Here is a 19,033-nt window from a genome sequence, read left to right on the forward strand (position 1 = left end):
TTGATACTTATTTTAATATTTGTTATTTTTTAGGAAGTTCTTTTCATATATAGGCTATTTGGAACAACTTCCTTTTTTTTTTAATGCAACGAATCCTTAATTTTATTTTTATTTTTAAAGAGCCAGCATGACTGTGAAACTAATATTTAACATAGCCCAGAAGATTGATAACTTGAATTTTTAAAAAGTGTGTGTTTGTGTGTGTATTATAGTGTGTGTGACTGAGTAGTATCTAATTGATAGGAAGTTGATTGATTTTTTTCCCCCTATATTTCTCGGAGTTTATCTGTTTTTTGTTTTTTGTTTTTTTTACTAACAGCATTGGTTAGTTGCCTAATAATTTTTTTAAAATCCCTTTACTGTATGGAAAAGTTTGCACAGTGATGTTAAAGGACTTTATAGCCATGAAGACTGAAGTTGGATAACTCTTTAATAGTGGTGTACCAAGGATGGGACACTAGGAAGAGGTTGCTCTGGTGTAGGCAATAAGGTGCATTTTCTGTAGAGAATTTAGAAACAGCAGTAAAACTGACTAAGAATCCTAAAAGCCCGTCTTCCTTTTCTCATCACCATGTTCCAGAAATTCTAAACAATATCAGTAATAAAATACTCTTCCTCAACCTGGTGGATGACGGCCACCGCCAACTATCACTCCTTATCCTCTTTGATATGCTCTTTAACAGGTGAACTCTAAAAATACATCTAAAATTTCTTATAAGTTATTTTGTATCATTTTTGTATTGTGTATACTTTTTTGGGGAATATTTTTAGAAATAAGCTAGAGTTTATAATTTTTTACTACCAAGACCCCATTTTATTATATCTTTTGTCAAAGTCTTCATCCCATTTTTAAACATTTTATTGCCAAATTGTATTTTATTAATAATTTTCTTGGGTTTTTTTTTTTAAAGATTTCATTTTTTTCCTTTTTCTCCCCAAAGCCCCCCGGTACATAGTTGTGTATTCTTCCTTGTGGGTTCTAGTTGTGGCATGTGGGACGCTGCCTCAGCGTGGTCTGATGAGCAGTGCCATGTCCGCGCCCAGGATTCGAACTAATGAAACACTGGGCCGCCTGCAGCGGAGCGCGCGAACTTAACCACTCGGCCACGGGGCCAGCCCCCTTGGGTTTTTTTATTAGACTTTTAGAACCAACAATCAGATTAGCATTGAAATAACAAGCTTACTGCAGTAAATTTAGGCAATTGTTTTCAAAAGCAAATATATTGCATAGCATCAACAGCCTTTGTAGGGCTGGTGGACCTCCATGGCTACTTCACTGGGCCCCTCTATATTTGGCGGGCGGAAGTGTGCACGTGCATGCACGCATTCACACAAGCACTAAAGAGATACTGAAATGGGATGCAGGAGAAAGAGTTCCAGAGGAGTGGCTGTGTCCTGAAACCAAGAGCTGCCCCCAAAGGTCACCACAACAATGCTTATTTCTCAAGAGCCAGAGACTAAAGGAAAATAATGCCCCAGCCAGCCTGAGGGTGAAACAATTTAAAGTTTTTAAAAGGGAGAGAGAAGCAGATGTGTATTAAACCAAGCCTAGCTCCATTCTTGGACTGAGCTTGAGTGCCTGTGACATGTATATATTTACCATCTCACCTTCTCTCTGGTGTATTGTCTTTCTACCCTGTACATGCTTCCACCATCAGGTTGTGATCACCTGTAAACTTCTGGATTTGGCACACAGGTTGTACATGGTATATGTGCTTTGGATGAACTGTTGCCATTGTAATAAAATAGTTAGCTCTCTGAATAATGTTTTCCCTACTGTTTTATACCTTTTTTCTTAGAGTGAAGCTGTTTCAAGATCCAAGTCTCAAAGGAGAACATCCTCAGCCTCTTTGGAAATAGAATTGACTAGAAGTAAAAAAAAAAGAAAAAGCAATGAAGACCACAAAGATAAATAAGCTAAAATATGTAGTTTTGACAGTTTCCTCCAAGTATTTTACATTCTCAATCAGTGATGAGCACCCCAGATCCTGTATACTTACTCATATATTTTTATACTTTGCATTTAGAACACCACCTTCTGAGGCATGTTGGAAAGCCCAGAACCATAGATATTTGGCTTTTAAATGTAACTTCAACATGCACTTTCATCATTATTACCCAGGGCACATAAAAAAAAAAAGTTACTTGTATAACCTACTCTTTAATTCCCAAGATTAATTTGGGAAAATAATTCAAAATGCTTTGTTCTTTCAAATGTTCTTGTTTTAAAAAAAACACCATTTAAAAGGGAACATATTTAATTTGCTTCGTTTCCAACCAGATATAATTAGTGCTCAGTGAAGCCTTAGCTCCCAGTGCACAAAACTAGGACATTGCTTTGTCTCTCATTGGTTTTATTTAATTTGACTTTAGTGTCTTCACAATGAATTTATTGGCCTGATAAATTACTCCTTTGTTTTCAAAGACAAATCCTTCCTATCAGTCAAGCCTGTGTCAGTCTTTTCTAGTTAGAGCTTTGTGGAATATTCACAGATGTTTATTCTTCCTACATAATGGTAGGACTTTTTCCTTATTTTCCTAGAAAATGTTTATATTCTTAAAGTTTGTTTTTGAGTTGTCTTTTTTTTTTTTTTTAACCATTTTAACAGCACTCACAATGTGAAGCGTTAGAATCACGGAACTGGAAGAGACATCATGGCTGTTTCTTGTGATTGAGGGAGACATGATCCAAGGCTGTGGGTTTCCGTGAGGCTCCTCCTCTCATGAAATTTAGCATACTACTCAGGGTTGGGTTCAGAAGGTGAATTCTTAAAGTGACTTTCACAGAATCCTCAGAAGAAGTAGCTTTGCTAAGTAGACAGGACAGTTCCTTGGTTTTGCTCAGACAGGTGGAAGGCCCCCCTTTGTTCATCTGATGCTTATGGTTCCCTTGTGATAGATCTGGGGGCATCCTAGGGGGTCTCAGTGCGTTGAGTCCTAATTTCAGTGGTAGACTCCTGTTGAGCTGCATGTTAGAGGACTAACGATTAGAGACCTGAGTTCTTTACCTACTTCTTTTACCTTAACTCTTAACAGAGCAGTTAACATCAGCTGTTTGGTACTTTGTTTTGTTTTTGATGGTGGTCGTGGGTGGTGGTGGTGGTGGGAGGGGGGTGTTACAGAATGATAATGATACCTGCTTTGCCTAACTTTATAAATTAACACTTGTTAACACTATTTGAATTTTTCAGGGTAAAAAATAAAAAGTGTTATCTCAGAGCTGTAATGATTCTCATACTGTACTATTGCCCATCATGTAAAACCTCATGTTGCATTAACAGTACTGTAATTGATGATTTCCATGTCATCTTCCACTGATTTTTCTAATAGTATGATTTTCATGTCAATGTTCTTGCCCTGTTACTTTTGAAAGAATCGCCCTGTGACCTGGGATTTGAGGGGATGACTTTTGCTTTTACTTATTATTTAGTTCTTAAATGGATTTATTTAAATAAAAGTATAACTATTGGCCTGATTTAGAGAAATCAGATGATTTCCCTAGATATAATAAATAACTATAGAGAGAAAAGGAATATTTGTTATTTGGGTTTTTTCTGTGTAATTACACATGCTGCTGAATGTGTGACCCTGGTAGTACTATGCTGCACAAAGAGCATGTGAATCACATCATGCATTTAAAATTAAATCATAATTTCATTTTCTTGACTTTGCTCACTCCGCAAATTTGAGTATTAGATTCATTTAAACAGTGGCTTTTTTGTTTGGTTTTGGTAATATTCTCATTGTTTTTACTACTTTAGTTTTGTTGAATTGTAACTTTAAATATATTAGTATTCTTAATTTTAAAAAATTAAGACATTGTTTATCTCTGAACATAAGATTTTTGGTTCAATAGCTATGTACAAATAATTGGTTCCTTGGATTTGAATCAAAAAAATTAGCAGCTTCATTCTCTTAGTCATTCTGCCTCTACTAGGTAAATTTTGAGTGGTGGGAAAACTTCCAAAAAGAGTTCAAGTTTATTTTTCTACTAGTGCTTCAGTTGACTGGCTATAGACAGACACCTCTTGACTGTGAAAACATCTACCCCTGCTACAGTGCTGAAACCTCCTTAATGCCCGTCTTTCCCTTTACCCCTCAGCAGTAAATTCCTCACACCTTGAATCTTTGAGTCCCATTTATAGCGGTAAGGTAACTGCTGACTCTTTATTGGACTGAGACTTTTTATTGTTTTCTGAGCACTGACTAAATTTATCTGGAACTAATATGAATATTTTATTTAAGTTTGTTAGGTCATGATTTGCACAGTTTTATTCTGTGTGATTTTTTTCAGTGTAAAATTTAATAATTTATTTAATCTATCTTTTCCCCTGAATATGTTGTTATCCATTCACATTGAAACACAAGCCAGGAGATTTTGAGGATTTCTTACGTTAGCTTTTATATATACAGCTTTTAGAATATTTCATTGTTTAGTTAATTCCTTAGAACGCTGTACTCCTTACTTCTTTGGATTAATACCATTATGGGTTTGTGGAAATTTAGGCAGTCAGAAATGCACAGATCTCCTGGCTTTGACGTTGGGTGGTTGAATCATTTGAGCAGTTATCATTAACTTAGTGAGCATGCACTGTGCTCACAAGATAGCAGTTAGAAAGAAGAGAAGCCTGATTGCCAGTTTAAACTCTAGTTAAGAAAGCAGAGAGTAGGGGCTGGCCCCGTGGCCGAGTGGTTAAGTTCGCGCGCTCCGCTGCAAGCGGCCCAGTGTTTCGTTGGTTCGAATCCTGGGCGTGGACATGGCACTGCTCATCAAGCCACGCTGAGGCGGCGTCCCACATGCCACAACTAGAAGGACCCACAACGAAGAATATACAACTATGTACTGGGGGGCTTTGGGGAGAAAAAGGAAAAAATAAAATCTTAAAAAAAAAAAAAAAAAGCAGAGAGTATATGTGTGTGTGTCCATAGGTATATATACATAGACACACACATATATACCACACATCTACATAAATTAAAATACTAAATTGTAAGTCTTAGATCAGTCTCAAAATGGAAGCACAAGACAACCTGATATAAGTTTGTATAATAATGCTAAGGAGATACTATTTAAGGGAATAGAGTACACTTGAGTGAGTTTTATAGCTTTATGGCACTTCTCTGATAATTTGATGTGTTGGATCTGTCTTCTCAGCTCTAGATGCAGATTTCTGATTTTGCTGGATAGCTCTACAGAAATTTTATTCCTCTTACAAATTCATAATATCCAAAACTTAATAACTTTTTACTTATGGCAGAATCATACTGAGAAAATGAATTGGTAGTTATTATAAATGTTTTGGAGTTTTTAGAGTCTAGCTTTTAAAAATGAAATGAAGTATATGTTTAATTCTTTTCTGAAATAATACAGTTATAAATCAGAAAATGTTAGTTTATCTTTTCCCCACCTAAATGACCTAAACATAGCAATTTAAGAACTTGTTGACTGAGAAAACAAATAACATATTTGAAGGAACAGTAGGGGAGAGCATATGTTGGTGTTCACTATGTGTATTCCCAAGATATGAAATGAAAGAGAATATTAGCCACAGGTCTGTCAATGGGTCTGTTTGTCTTCATAATCTTAGACAAGTTATTCAGATAGGTAATTTATAAACCAGAATCTGAAAATGGCTTGAGAAGTCTGTGCTGTTTACTTTATCAATTCTTTTGTTTTGATTTCATTAGATTCCTTACATTCTTCTTCTTAAAACCCTCTGAGTTTGTAGGGTGGAGTGTCTTTCTTTTTGACTGGTGACATTTGGCCTATTTTGATTAATTTGTTTTTAGGGAGGAAGAGGCTTTGCTTAAGTGATAAGGTGTTGAGAAAGAGCTGTGTCAGAATTTTATCTCACCATGATTTTTTTCCATTTCTGAACAACATTAACATTATTTTCTGCAGTTATTTTTCTATCTGCTCCTTCACAAGATGATTTACTTGCACATTTCCTTCCTTTCACTGAGTATTTAAAAATTAATGTCCATAAAATTATTTCAATGAAATGTTTTATTTAAGATTACGTGGAAACTACAAATTGTAGATTAAAACAATAGTATTCCTTCTTTAGATGCTGCCTTGGGATATATTTAAGGATTTTACAGTGTGGTGTAATAGTCACACTAGCATCGTTAATAGTAAGATTTAACGTTTATTTCAGGAGCTTAAATCAGGACTGCAGGTCTGCGCTTAAAATGCTTGCATGCCAGTTTTGTCACCTCTGGGTTCACACTGACACTTTCTCATTAGTACTGTGCTTTTTCCCCCAGTTAAATGTAAACTGTCAGTTTCTGTCCTGTGCAGTTAACACCTGTGTTAGTCAAAAAACACAAATGGTGCGCCCACTATGTGTCAACCACTGTGCTGAGGGGTTCAGGAGGTAGAATGGGAATCAGAGGACTTACGCAGAGAAACCCTTTGAGAGTTGCCATGATAAAACAAAAACACAGTGCTTTGGAAGAACAGGGGAGAGTGGCCACCTCCAGATCAGAAGAGGAGCCAAAAGACTGGGGAAAGATGTCTGGAAGGAGGCTGAGGTGAGTTTGAAGGATGTGCAAGGATCAGGAGCATTTTCCAAGGAAGGAGAGCAGCTTATGCAGCGCAGAGATGCTTGAGAGAATGGTGTATTCAAAGAACCAAAATGTCCTGCCGTAAGCATCGGGGGAACGGGAGTGTTGCAAGATGATTAAGAGGTAGTACACGGGACCTGTGAGGAGTTTGGATTTTATCCTGAAGGCAGTAGAGAGCCATTGGAGGATTCTGAGCAGGAGGGTGGAGTCAAACTTATATTGAAGAAAGATTTTTCTCTAGCAATAATGTATAAATGGATGTGCAAGGGGAGACGCAGGATGGGAAGGCAGGGGATAAGGTGGCAGGCAGTTGCAGAATGCAAAAGCAGCATTATTTGTAATAACAAAAAACTGGAAACAACCCAAATGTCCATCAACAGTAGCTAGATGAATAAATTGTGGTGTATTTATACAATGGAAATCTGTACTGCAGTGAGAAAGAATGAACTGCTGCTGCGCACAACCACATGGAGGAAGTGCAGCAAACACAGTTACATCAAAGAAGCCGACACCTCTTCATATGATGCAGTCATTTATACAAAATTCAGAAACAGGCGAATCTGGTCTGTGATGGTAGAGGTCAGAATAATGGTTACCTTTCAGGAAGGGGGGCAGGACTAGGAGAGGGGTTCTTCTTGATCTTGGAAGTAATTACACAGGTGTGTTTGCTTTGTGAAAATTCATCACACTGAAGATTTCTGAAGTTTTCTGTGGTGTATTATACTTCAATTGAAATATTTCTTTCAAAGTTCAATTTTCTCCACTGCTAGGCTCGTCCGCTCTTTCAATACCATTCTCGCCTCCTTCTATCTAAATAGTGGCTTACTACCTTGCTGCTACTTTCCTCCCACTTTGCAGCTCGCTGAGACGGGGAGATTTTCGTGACGACTGGAGTAATCCTTGGCCATTTTCTTTTGACCCAGTTCAGTCCCTGGGGTGATACTTCTCCTGCAAGCGACCTTTGCCAGGATAACTGCTGGATTAGCAGTGCTTGAGCTGTGCTCTCTGCTCTGAGAATGTAGGACTTGATGAGATATAAACACTTTGTGCAAATCAGATATACTAATGAGATGCAAATAAATTTATTTATATGTAGCAAAAACTAGGGTTCCCACCCCCATAAGCAAGCAGTTTAATTTGGAAAGTGTATTGGGATTTTAAGCGGTTAATTGCTTCCGTAGCTGTACCCTACAGTTGAGCCATTTATATTTATTCACGGGCTCTAGGTTAGATGTATAGCTTTCCTCATTCAATCTGACTGCTGATTGGCAAGTCACAGCCATCTTCACCTGGCACTGTAGCTTCAGTAAAGAGCAGGGACTGGGCCTAAGCCCACTTCTATAAATAGAATATTGCCAAGTAGAGTACCACTTTAGTCGGCATCACTGATGATACTTAGAATAAATATCAGGCCTTTTGCCCTACAGTTTCACAAGGCACATCTCAAACTTAGCATCTGTCTTCAATGATACTGAATGCCCACAAAACAGTGCAACACTTCCTAGATTATTTGAAGCCCAAATCTTCCCCAACTAATTGCAAAGCAGCACATAGTATCTCCTTAAAGAGAATGGCAACTAAAGATAGTGTGAAGAGCAAAGTGTGACAAGTTGGAACAATAGCATTATTTGTTTCATTATACTGAAGAATTAACCTCTTTATTAAAATTTTACTGCAATGGAAAATACTTTTTACTTTAAAATACCATCAAAAGACGCACCTATTTTTGCACATCATCTAAGGATTTAATTGGTTAATTGACTTAGATTTTCTTCAGAAAATAAGTAGAATAAGCAAAATTATTCCTGACTCAAAGATTAAGGGAAAACTACCTTTTCAAATTGTTTGCATGGATACTTTTTTTATTTTCTATGAACTGAAATAGTTTTGGTTTGACAAAGATTATTAGGGATTATACATGTTTAGTTTTGCCAAATATAATTTCTCGCTTCCATACTCTTAAAGCATTTAGTACTTTATCAACTGAATAAGTATAGTAATAAAATTTCAGGCAACATTTAAACTGTTCAGCTTTATATACTGTGTTAATTAAATCTTAAAATTGAAGTAAGTAGTTTAATGGTCTGGCAACCACTTTGATCCAGGAGTCAGGCACTCAAATTTTCCTTAATTCTATATGTTTTTTTATTACTCTTTCCTCCCAAAATTATTTTATTTCGGTTTTGAAGTGTTTACTTAATAATTTAGCCTAGAAATATATATCTGCAAAGGAACGTGTTTTGACATATTTGAAGTCACCATTCTAACTGTAAGTCAAAAGAAAGTTTTGTTGAACGTTTACATACTTACTTCATTCTAACTATAAAAATGGGCTTATGTGTCAGAATTCCTGGGCTCAATATTTATAGTATTGTGAATGATAAGTCCATAGTAACCTTGGCTTCATGGATGAAAAATAAATTTTTTATCCCCTATTAAGTAAAATGGTGGATTTCATTGCAGAATATCATAAATACTCAATTTAGGAAATCGATCCATTATACCTGAATGGTGACTGTAAAGTATTGAACATAATTTGCCATCACTCAAATGGGTAAAAGTCCTGAAGGAGGTAACCCGTATCTATTCAGATGTGGAGAAGAAAAATGATTCTGCCTTGCAAACAACTTGTTGTAGTGGAAAGGACGTGGACGCTGGGTGTCTGACAACATATGGATTCATCCCCAAGCTCTATTCCTGCTTTCCTGAGACAAAGGAGACTGGGAGGAGCAGTTTCCAGCAAGAAGCTCAGCAGTCGTGTATTCCTTACTAAATCTGCTTTGATTATTGAACATCAGCTCTTTGCTTTTTCTCAGTTCTGTGGCAGTAATTAAGCTAACTATATCATTCAGCTTTGTAGTATGGGAATTTATAGCTCCCACGATCACATCTACTTGATTACTTTCTCCCCTGAGCAAGGACTGGTGACTGCAGATCTCCTGGCAAACTTTACTAATAAATAACTTTATTTCATAAATATAAGTAACTTTTTAGTAGTTAACAGCATCATCAGATTGGGATCTGCCACTTGCTGGCTGAGTTACTGATTTCTCTGTACTTCAGTTTCCTCGTTTGTTTCATAATAGTTCATGTCACATAGAGCTACAGATGGATATTGAAAGGATTAAATAAAATAGTGTGTGTGAGTGTGTGTATATATATATAAAATAGTTAACTTTGCATGTGTCACATAGTAAGAGTTCAGTAAGTGTTAGATATTTCTTATTATTGTTGCTAGATTCAGTAAGAAAAACATGTTTTCATTTCAAAGATTGGGTTACAATGAAGGTACCAAAGTGTATCTACTTGAGAAATATCACAAATCAATTTGTACTTAAATCTTTTTTTTAAAATATCACCGAATTTTCCATAATTTTTTTCAGTAGCAGTACATTATAGCATTATTGTTCACTGCCAGTTTTCTAATGATTGTGAAAGAGAGCCGTGAAATAGCACATGTCGTAAAAACCATGATTTAATTGATGCCAGAATTCAGAGTTTTTCACATTAAGTCTTTGAGAGTGTGGTCTCTTATCCCAGTCTTGAGAGCTCTAACAGGAGTTAAACTATCACAGAACTTGGCACCACACACATGCCTCCAACTGTCTCTGAAGGGTCACAAAGTAGACTGGGACACTAACAGAAGATAAAATTGCAAAACAGATCATTTTTATATTCCTTTTTTATGATACTGCAGCAAGAAATGAAACGCAATGGCATATTACTTAATTTTTTGTACTTAAGAGATTTTGTGCCAGTAAAATCAAGTTGTAAGGTCCCCTACTGTTCCATCTTCCACAAATGTTTAAGAAAATTACCAAGAATAGACTACACATAGTTTTTTCATGCTGATGTTATGTCAGTGGTAATCCCCACTTTATGGTCTGTTTTATGACATTTTATGACCATTTTAACTAGAGTTCTTTACAAGAGAAACTTTCTCAACATCTCCTATACAGCACTTAATTTATTTCAATAAATGTAAAGCTTAATCATCTAATTTCATTTTCAGAATAATCTAAATTAATGTTATTCCAAAGAGTGACTAACATCTATCCATGTGATCTTGACTGATCAAACGCTGTAATTTGCCAGGCCTCAGCCTTCTGTGTTCAGTTAAATGATTATACTAGTTGCTGGCCAGTGGTTGCTAGCTCTGAAAGGCAAGATATCTTATCCATTCAGTTTCAGTGAACTCTATGAAATGGGTGACCTTTACATGTCTGGAGAAAGTGCCATCCTGTGCCCATCCCTTTCTGACATCTCTAGGTAGGACGAGTCCACAGCTTCCTTAGAACTTCCATCAAGTAGAGCCGAATGTATTTTTGGGTGTTGTTGGCAGGCTTGTGATTTAAGAAGAAGAATATGGCAAAGCTGGGATGGTAGAAAAGAAGAAAGATGCGTGTGCTGAGATTAGCAGCATTTGTGTGGAATGATGGCATTCCAGTTAAAGTTGGCTCAGGGCTACTACCACTAGAGAGATTGCAACCATCAGGAATTAGCTTACAATGGGGGCTATAGGGTCCATTAGACGCCTTGACCTAAATTGAATTGTACATTTCTGTTTCTTGGTTTTGTTTGTTTCCATCACTTTTATGACATCCCTTCATACCTATCAAGTGGCACCCATGGCTCTCTGGCCTCTCTCTTGGCCTTTTTCTCTTTTCAAGGTACGATGTTCCAGGGCTAAATTCCCAAGCAAAACACTTGCTTTATTAGTGTTCTGTCAGCTAGAAGTCAAAGAAGAATTCAATCTAGTAAACGTCTTTGTGTTTCCATGGGAAATTAGAATGACTCTACAAATGGTAACTATTTTGAGGGGAATAGGGATGAAATGACTTTTTGGTGGTATCAGTATATTAGACTGGTAAAAGGAATTGTTTTGAAGCAGAGCTTACTTTTGAGACTAGCCTTGGTTTCTGGAAACACATCTCTCTGTTTTCTAAAATGGGTAATTGTGAAGATTTTGCTTTTTCTTAAATTACAATGATTACATAGAAATCCTGTATTTCTGCTCAGAGGTTTAATTGACAGGTCAAATTTACCCAAACTGTTAGTCCAAAAATAAGTACCATCTTGACAAAGTATTGTATTCCCAAAAAGTTTTTGAAACTGTTTTATGAACTGTTGGTCAATACCTCAAGGTAGGTATGGGAGAAGTCTCCATTTCAAAGTTGTGGATATTGGTTTAACATTATCTATGACTTAGAAAAATACAATTGTCAATAAGCTATCTGAAGATGGGCTTTGAATAAGAAAATCAACTGAAGATATTGGCTCTTTTAGCGCTGAATTTGATGCTAAATGAAGAACTAAAGTTACTAGTTACATTCATTTTAAAAGTTTATTTTTTTAATAAAAAAGTATCATGTTATGAAGTGTTTCCCAAAATTGTTGAACTCTGTAACCTTATTTCCCTATGGTGCATCTCACAGGACTGCTGTTCTCAAGAATTCATTTTGGGGAGGTACTTATTTATATTGCTAAGGTCATCTTCCTTAACACCCACTTTTAATATTGTGTACCTTTTTATAACAACTCACTTTCTGGACACCATTTGCAGAACTGTATTATTGCAAAATAATGGGTTTGCTAAAAGCAACTTAGGTTTAACTGAGTTTCCAAAATACAGAACCAGAGTGTCGAAAACGTGCCTCCCCTGAAGACAGCAGTTCAGGGGCAGGAAATCTCTGACTGGCATCTGAGGCCATTTTCCTAAAACTGTTACCTGTCTCCTCCAAGTTCTGTTTCCTTACCTGCTCCCTTGCTTCCTACTGTGTATCATTCTCTCTCTCCTACATTGTGCTCATCCTGTCGTGTTCCCCAGGTTGTTTTTCATCTTTGGTTCCTTTCCCATCTCCACAGGCAGGAGGTGTACTTGCAGACATTTTTTCCTTACCTCAGTAATCATTTGAATATTAAAAAGTTAAATTTCTTTAGTCAGTAACAGTTGTTCTGCATAACTTCATTTAATTCCCACATCAAGTTAGTTTTAGCATGAGATAATCTAAACTCCATTTTTTATTTTTTACAGTTTTATATACAAAGGAGAATTTTATTATCTGATTATTAGTAGTTCTAGTAAGTACTGTTCAGAATATACTGTGTTCATTTGCTGAATCTCTTTCTCTAGGAGGCCAAAAGAAGTAGTGGCTAGCAGCAGTACTGCATTTAATTAAAGTAGGTAGTCTGTGAAGATTTTAGTATAACCCAGTTTATCTGTATACTGTTTTTACAAAGAATGTAATATGCAGTAAGCTCAGATCTTGAGCAAAACTAGCAATGAAAGAGGTGTGAAACTTGCCAGTAAGCCACCTGTATGCTTGTGTCTAGTGTCCAGGGAGTAATGGAATTTGCTCAGCAGCTTGATGGTAGCCATTGCAAGGAAGTTATACCATTTAAAAGCGTGCAGTCAATTCTCGTATCATGACAACCTTTGGTCACAACGGTTTCATCAGCTGATCAGTAGCACCTTGTTTATGTGTTTTTCTGTTTAAAGATACTGTATTTAATATATATTGTTGATTCGTTAACATTGAACTCACAAGCAACAGCACTGTAACTCATGCCTGAACAAAACTTCTCTAACAACAAGTATTTTTGTCTATAAGTCATGTCATAGCCTTCTTGCACTTAGGAACTCTAGACAGCACTTCAGCACAATCCTTGGGGGCCATTTTAAGTGGTGAAATCACCAGCAAAACCTACAAAAAGGCACAAACATGGCACTAAATAGACTGAGAAAATGACACATTGACAGTGTGAAAGCTGAAACAAGAAGGCAGAGCATCACCTTTGTCAGGCCTCAACTGGGAATGTGTAGGTCAGACAACTCAAATTTTTCGCTGCTGTATACATGTCTGTAAATGACCATGAAAATGCCACAAGTGTTTATTTGGGGTTACAAATAAATTTTAGCGAGTGGGTAAATTCACAAATAAGGAATCCACGAATAATGAAGATTGACTGTAATTGCTTTCTTAAAGCTCTGGTCTTGGGAGAATATGTCTCCACAAATGCAGATGCTTAATTCCAGTAGGCTTTTAAAATAATAAATATTCTTAGCTAAAGAATACTTGTTCCCCAGTAGTATGTTACTAATAAACCTAGTTCTTTATTATAAAAACTATTAAAATAATAGTGATTTGAATATAGACCTCATAATGAAACAGTAACTAAACTGTATTAGCAGTAGAACCTTACTTCTACCTCCATCACTGTTTCCATGGAAAAATTTGTTCCAAATTCCAATTGAGATGCCAAAGCCCTTTTGCTTCCTGAATCCTTAGTTCCAACGAAGACCAACCCACCATACGCACCTACAGTGTAGGACTTCCCTTTTTCCCTCTAGTCTAGTTCTGGGACTGGGAGCAGAGCTATAGGAAATGGACTGTGGAGGGTATGAAGGAAAGAACAGACTTGCAACTCCTAGAAGGGAGTACCAGGGGCTTCTAGGACGACAGACAGCTTCTTCCAATGACTCTCAAGACTAACACCACGATTTTTAGGGAAACTAGGGATGATTGTCAGGACTGCCCCAAACTTGACAGAAGCCAAATTCTAAAAGCAGTGGCCCTCCTAGAAATAAAATTTTGGACGACATGGTTCATTGATCTGACGCAGCAAGACATTTCCTACCCTCCTTAAGGATTCAGTTTGAAAGATATTATCAGTGGTGTTGAAACGAAAACATAGAAGACACGTCTTCGCTGGGATAAGCCATTGTGGAAGTCTCTGATCAAGAGGATAAAAGCTCTGCAAGTTCATATTAACTAAGCAGTATTATGCTCAGGGTTTTCCCTCAGCATTACTAACTCTGTAATATTCAGCAGATGTACACATGTTTTATGTTCATTTGTATTCTCTTAATGTTTAAAAGTTTGAGGTGAGACAGTGATAATTCAGATAGGAAAATATGTGGTGGTGAACTAAAACCTTATAGAACTTAAAAATGAGCCACACCAGTTTCCTTTAAATGACAGATTTCTTTAGGGAGAGGGAGGCTTCTAATGAGATCTGCCGTCTTTCTTGTTAGGTTTCCCAAGTTTAATATCTTTTAATGGAAAATAAGGGACTAGGTACTAAATAGATTTTAATTCTGCTGAGTTTTTTTTATTTTAATAAGATAATTTAATTTTAATGTATTATTTAACACAATATGTTAATGTTTGACCATTTTTTAATTTTAAATTTTATCCCAAGGAAGAATAATACATAATTCTATTTTTAGTAAATAGAGCACCTAGCAGAGGAGGAAACAAATTTTGTTTTAAGGCAGAACTCTTCTGTTTCCTTTCCTTAAATATTCTCTAAATGGATTGGGGACAGTAGCATATAAACCTTATTTCAAATTTTGAGTGCTCACCAGCCTATTAAAGGCTTAGAGAAGTCTAGCTGTAAAGGAATTTGTTTACTTACATTTCTCAGACTTTGGAACCCTTTTTTCCCCCAGAAACTTTTTTTTTTAATTTAATTATTTTATTGAGGTCATGTTGGCTTATAACATTGTATAGTTTCAGGTGTACATTATTATATATCAGTTTCTGTATAGACTGCATCGTGTTCACCACCAATAGTCTAGGTTTTATCTGGCACCATACACATGTGCCCCTTCACCCCTTTCACCCTCCCCCCATTCCCTTCCCCGCTGATAACCACTAATCTATTCTCTTTATCCATGTGTTTGTTTATCTTCCACATGAGTGAAATCCTATGGTGTTTGTCTTTCTGTCTGGTTTAGTTCACTTAGCATAATACCTTCAACATCCATCCATGTTGTTGCAAATGGCATGATTTTGTCTTTTTTTATGGCTGAGTTACATTGCGTCATATATATATACCACATCTTCTTTATCCATTTGTCCATTTATGAGCACTTGGGTTGCTTCCACGTCTTGGCTATTGTAGATAGCACGGTGATGAACATAGGATGCATAAACCTCTTTGAATTGTTGATTTCATGTTCTTTGGATAAATACCCAGTCGTGCTGGATTTTATGGTATTTCTATTTTTAATTTTTTTAGAAATCTCTGTAATGTTTTCCATAGTGGCTGCACCAGTTTGCATTCCCACCAGCAGTGTATGAGGGTTCCCTTTTCTCCACATCCTCTCCAACACTTGTTATTTCTTGTCATTAATTATAGCCAGTCTGATGGGTGTGAGGTGATATCTCTTTGTAGTTCTGATTTGCATTTCCCTAGTAATTAGTGATGTTGAACATCTTTTCATGTGCCTGTTGGCCATCTGTATGTCTTCTTTGGGAAAATGTCTGTTCAGATCTTTTGCCCATTTTTTGATTGGGTTGTTTGTTTTTTTTGTTGTTCAGCTGTATGCGTTCTTGTATGTTTTGAAAATTAAACCCATGTTGGATATATGATTTGCAAATATTTTCTCCTAGTTGGTGGGTTGTCTTTTCATTTTGTTCATGGTTTCCTTTGCCATGCAGAAGCTTTTTAGTCTGATGTAGTCCCATTTGTTTATTTTTTCCTTTGTTTCCCTTGCCTGAGGAGACATGGTATTCGAAAAGATACTGCTAAGACTGATGTCAAAGAGTGTTCTGCCTATATTTTCTTCTAGAAGTTTTATAGTTTCAAGTCTTATCTTCAAGTCTTTAATCCATTTTAGTTAATTTTTGTGTATAGTGTAAGGTAATGATCTACTTTCATTCTTTTGCATGTGGCTGTCCTGTTTTCCAACAGCATTTATTGAAGAGACTTTCTTTTCTCCGTTGTATGTTCCTGGCTCCTTTGTCAAAGATTAGCTGTCCATAGATGTATGGTTTTATTTCTGGGCTCTCAATTCTGTTCCATTGATCTGTGTGTGTGTTTTACTGCTAGTACCATGCTGTTTTGATTACTATAGCTTTCTGGTATAATTTGAGTTCAGGGGTGTGATACCTCTAACTTTCATCTTTTCTCTCAGGATTGTTTTAGCTATTCGGGGTCGTTTGTTGTTCCATATAAATTTTAGGATTCTTTGTTCTATTGCCATGAAGACTGTTATTGGGATTCTGATTAGGATTGCCTTGAATCTGAAGATTGCCTTAGGTAATATGGACATTTTATGCTTGTTCTTCCAGTCCATGAGCATGGAATATCTTTCCACTTGTTTATGTCTTCTTTGATTTCTTTCAATAATGTCTTATAGTTTTCAGTGTATAGGTCTTTCACCTCCTTGGTTAAATTTATTCCTAGATATTTTATTCTTTTTCTTGTGATTGTAAATGGCATTGTATTCTTGACTTCTCTTTCTGCTAGTTCGTTATTAGTGTATAGAAATGCAACTGATTTTTGCATGTTGATTTTGTACCCTGCAACTTTGCTGTAGTTGTTGATTATTTCTAATAGGTTTTTGGTAGATTCTTGAGGGTTTTCTGTATGTAGAATCGTGATCTGCAAACAGTAAGAGTTTTACCTCCTCCAATTTGGATTCCTTTTATTTATTTTTCTTGCCTAATTGCTCTGGCTATAACTTCCAGTACTGTGTTGAATAAGAGTGGCAAGAGTGGGCACACTTGTCTTGTTCCTGTTATCAGAGGAATGGCTTTCAGTTTTTCACCACTGAGTATGATGTTGGCTGCGAGTTTGTCATATATGGCCTTCATTATATTGAGGTACTTTCTTGGATCTCTTTTTTCCCCCAGAAACTTTTATGTCTCATGGGACTTGATAACTGAGGAACACAGTTATGAGAATCAGCTTGTCATAGGCAAATGGCCCTTTCTCTGGTCATATAGGGGGTTTAATGAAACCATTGTGGTACTGCAGCATAGGCAGAGAGCTGAAGCAGCACCCTGGGAAATTAACATTCAGCCAGTCCTTTCTCTTGTTCTCAGGATGACAGAAGTAGTTTTGTACCTTCTCTGGAGGAGGTACTTAGATTTATTCTCCTTCACCTCACACGTGTTCTAACTCATCCACCCAGGTGACCAGTTGGCCTAGAACTGTCTTAGGACCTTTAAGAGAATGTACGAGGACTAAGTTACTGTTTGTAGTAAATACTAGTTTACAAGAAAATTTTTTAGTGTGTTTTAAATAAGCTTTTTAATAAGTCATTAATCCTGAAACACCAATTCTATTGTAAACCTTTAAACAAAGTTAAATTGTTCTTTTTAATTAAATCAATGCATCTTATAAACTTTGACATTCTTTTTTTTAAACAACAAAGAAATAGGAAGATCACAGGACAATGGACAGACAAATCACAGACTGATTAAAGATTTAACACAGGAAGAGTTGAGATTTTAAAAACCCACAGGGAAACGGATTATGTGTAATTGATTTTAGCAGACTAATAATAACATTCTAATCAATAGAAGAAATCACTGCATTTGGTCTGACTATATGAGAATGTAGAAATTTCTTCTTGGCATATAATGCAGCTAAACAAAAAAACAAACATGGGGGAAACACAGCAATATAACAAAAGGTTAAGGTTTATAGAATTACAATGACTCTTACAATTTGAGAAAATTATCAAACCCCAGTTAAATAAATGAGAAAAGAACAAGCAGTTCATACTTGGGGAAGTTGTCAGACATCAAAAGAACTCATTTCCTTAACTAACATTTTCTGCACACCTGTGCCTTGTGCTCTGTTTGGGGTTAGAGTTTCAGGGTGAAGACAATACTGTGGGTCCTTTGGGGGAGAGAGGGAGGCAAGTGATATATTCAACAAAGGAATGCAAGGATTATGAAGATTCCTTTACAGATGCTGCAAGGCTGTGGAAACTGGTGCAATTATTGATGAATCCTAAAATGACAGAAACTTTTTTTGTTCTTTCAACCTCAGAAGTGATCCTAACGAAATAATTTTTTTAAAAAAGAAAGAAACAGGAGCTGGCCTGGTGGCATAGTGATTAAGTTCTCACACTCCACTTAGTGGCCCACGGTTCATGGGTTTGGATCCCTGGCACAGACCTGCACACCGCTCATCGGGCCATACTGTGGTGGTGTCCCATTTACAGAGTCGAGGAAGACTGGCACAGATGTTGGCTCAGCGACAGTCTCCCTCAAGCAAAAAGAGGAGGATAGGCGTTGGATGTTAGCTCGGGGCCAATCTTCCTCAGGCAGGAAGAGGAGAATTGGCAAGGGATGTTAGCTCAGAGCCAGTCTTCTTCACACACACACACCAAAAAAAGGAAAGAAAGAAACAGCTTGTATATTGAGCAGTAGGGGTTGGCCAAGTAAATAAGATTTCTTTGCCCAATGGAGAGTGACTCTGATTAAAACTATAATTATGAAAATTGTAGCAGTGTGAAACAGCGTTAAGATAGGTGGCTATCGTTGCATTCATGCTGCTGAACTCAGTTCTGTAAAATAAGTAAGCACATGCTTATTAATGGTAGTATGATTATGATATATTAAAATCTGTTTTGTGTAATATTGACTTCCTAGAAGAAATGTTAAGATTCATTTTGTTAAAAATGCTTTTTCCTCTTTGTCGCCGACTACACAGACTCTGCCTT

At 36.6% G+C, this 19,033-nt stretch overlaps 1 protein-coding gene across 2 annotated transcripts in view; it reads left to right on the forward strand.

Moving 5' to 3' along the window:
• RASSF8 (Ras association domain family member 8) overlaps positions 1–19,033 on the forward strand; it is an 80,409-nt gene that overhangs the window by 43,078 nt on the left and 18,298 nt on the right. Inside the window, exon 1 of one of the 2 annotated variants that reach the window (XM_023643276.2) lies at positions 13,842–13,893. The exons of the other annotated variant lie outside the window; for it this stretch is intronic. The gene's annotated coding sequence lies outside the window, so the exon portion shown is untranslated. Of the gene's footprint in view, positions 1–13,841; positions 13,894–19,033 lie in introns of those variants that run through there. 2 annotated transcript variants of the gene reach the window in all.

This window comes from Equus caballus, chromosome 6 (genome assembly GCF_041296265.1).
Source record: "Equus caballus isolate H_3958 breed thoroughbred chromosome 6, TB-T2T, whole genome shotgun sequence".
In the NCBI taxonomy this organism is placed as follows: Eukaryota; Metazoa; Chordata; class Mammalia; order Perissodactyla; family Equidae; genus Equus; species Equus caballus.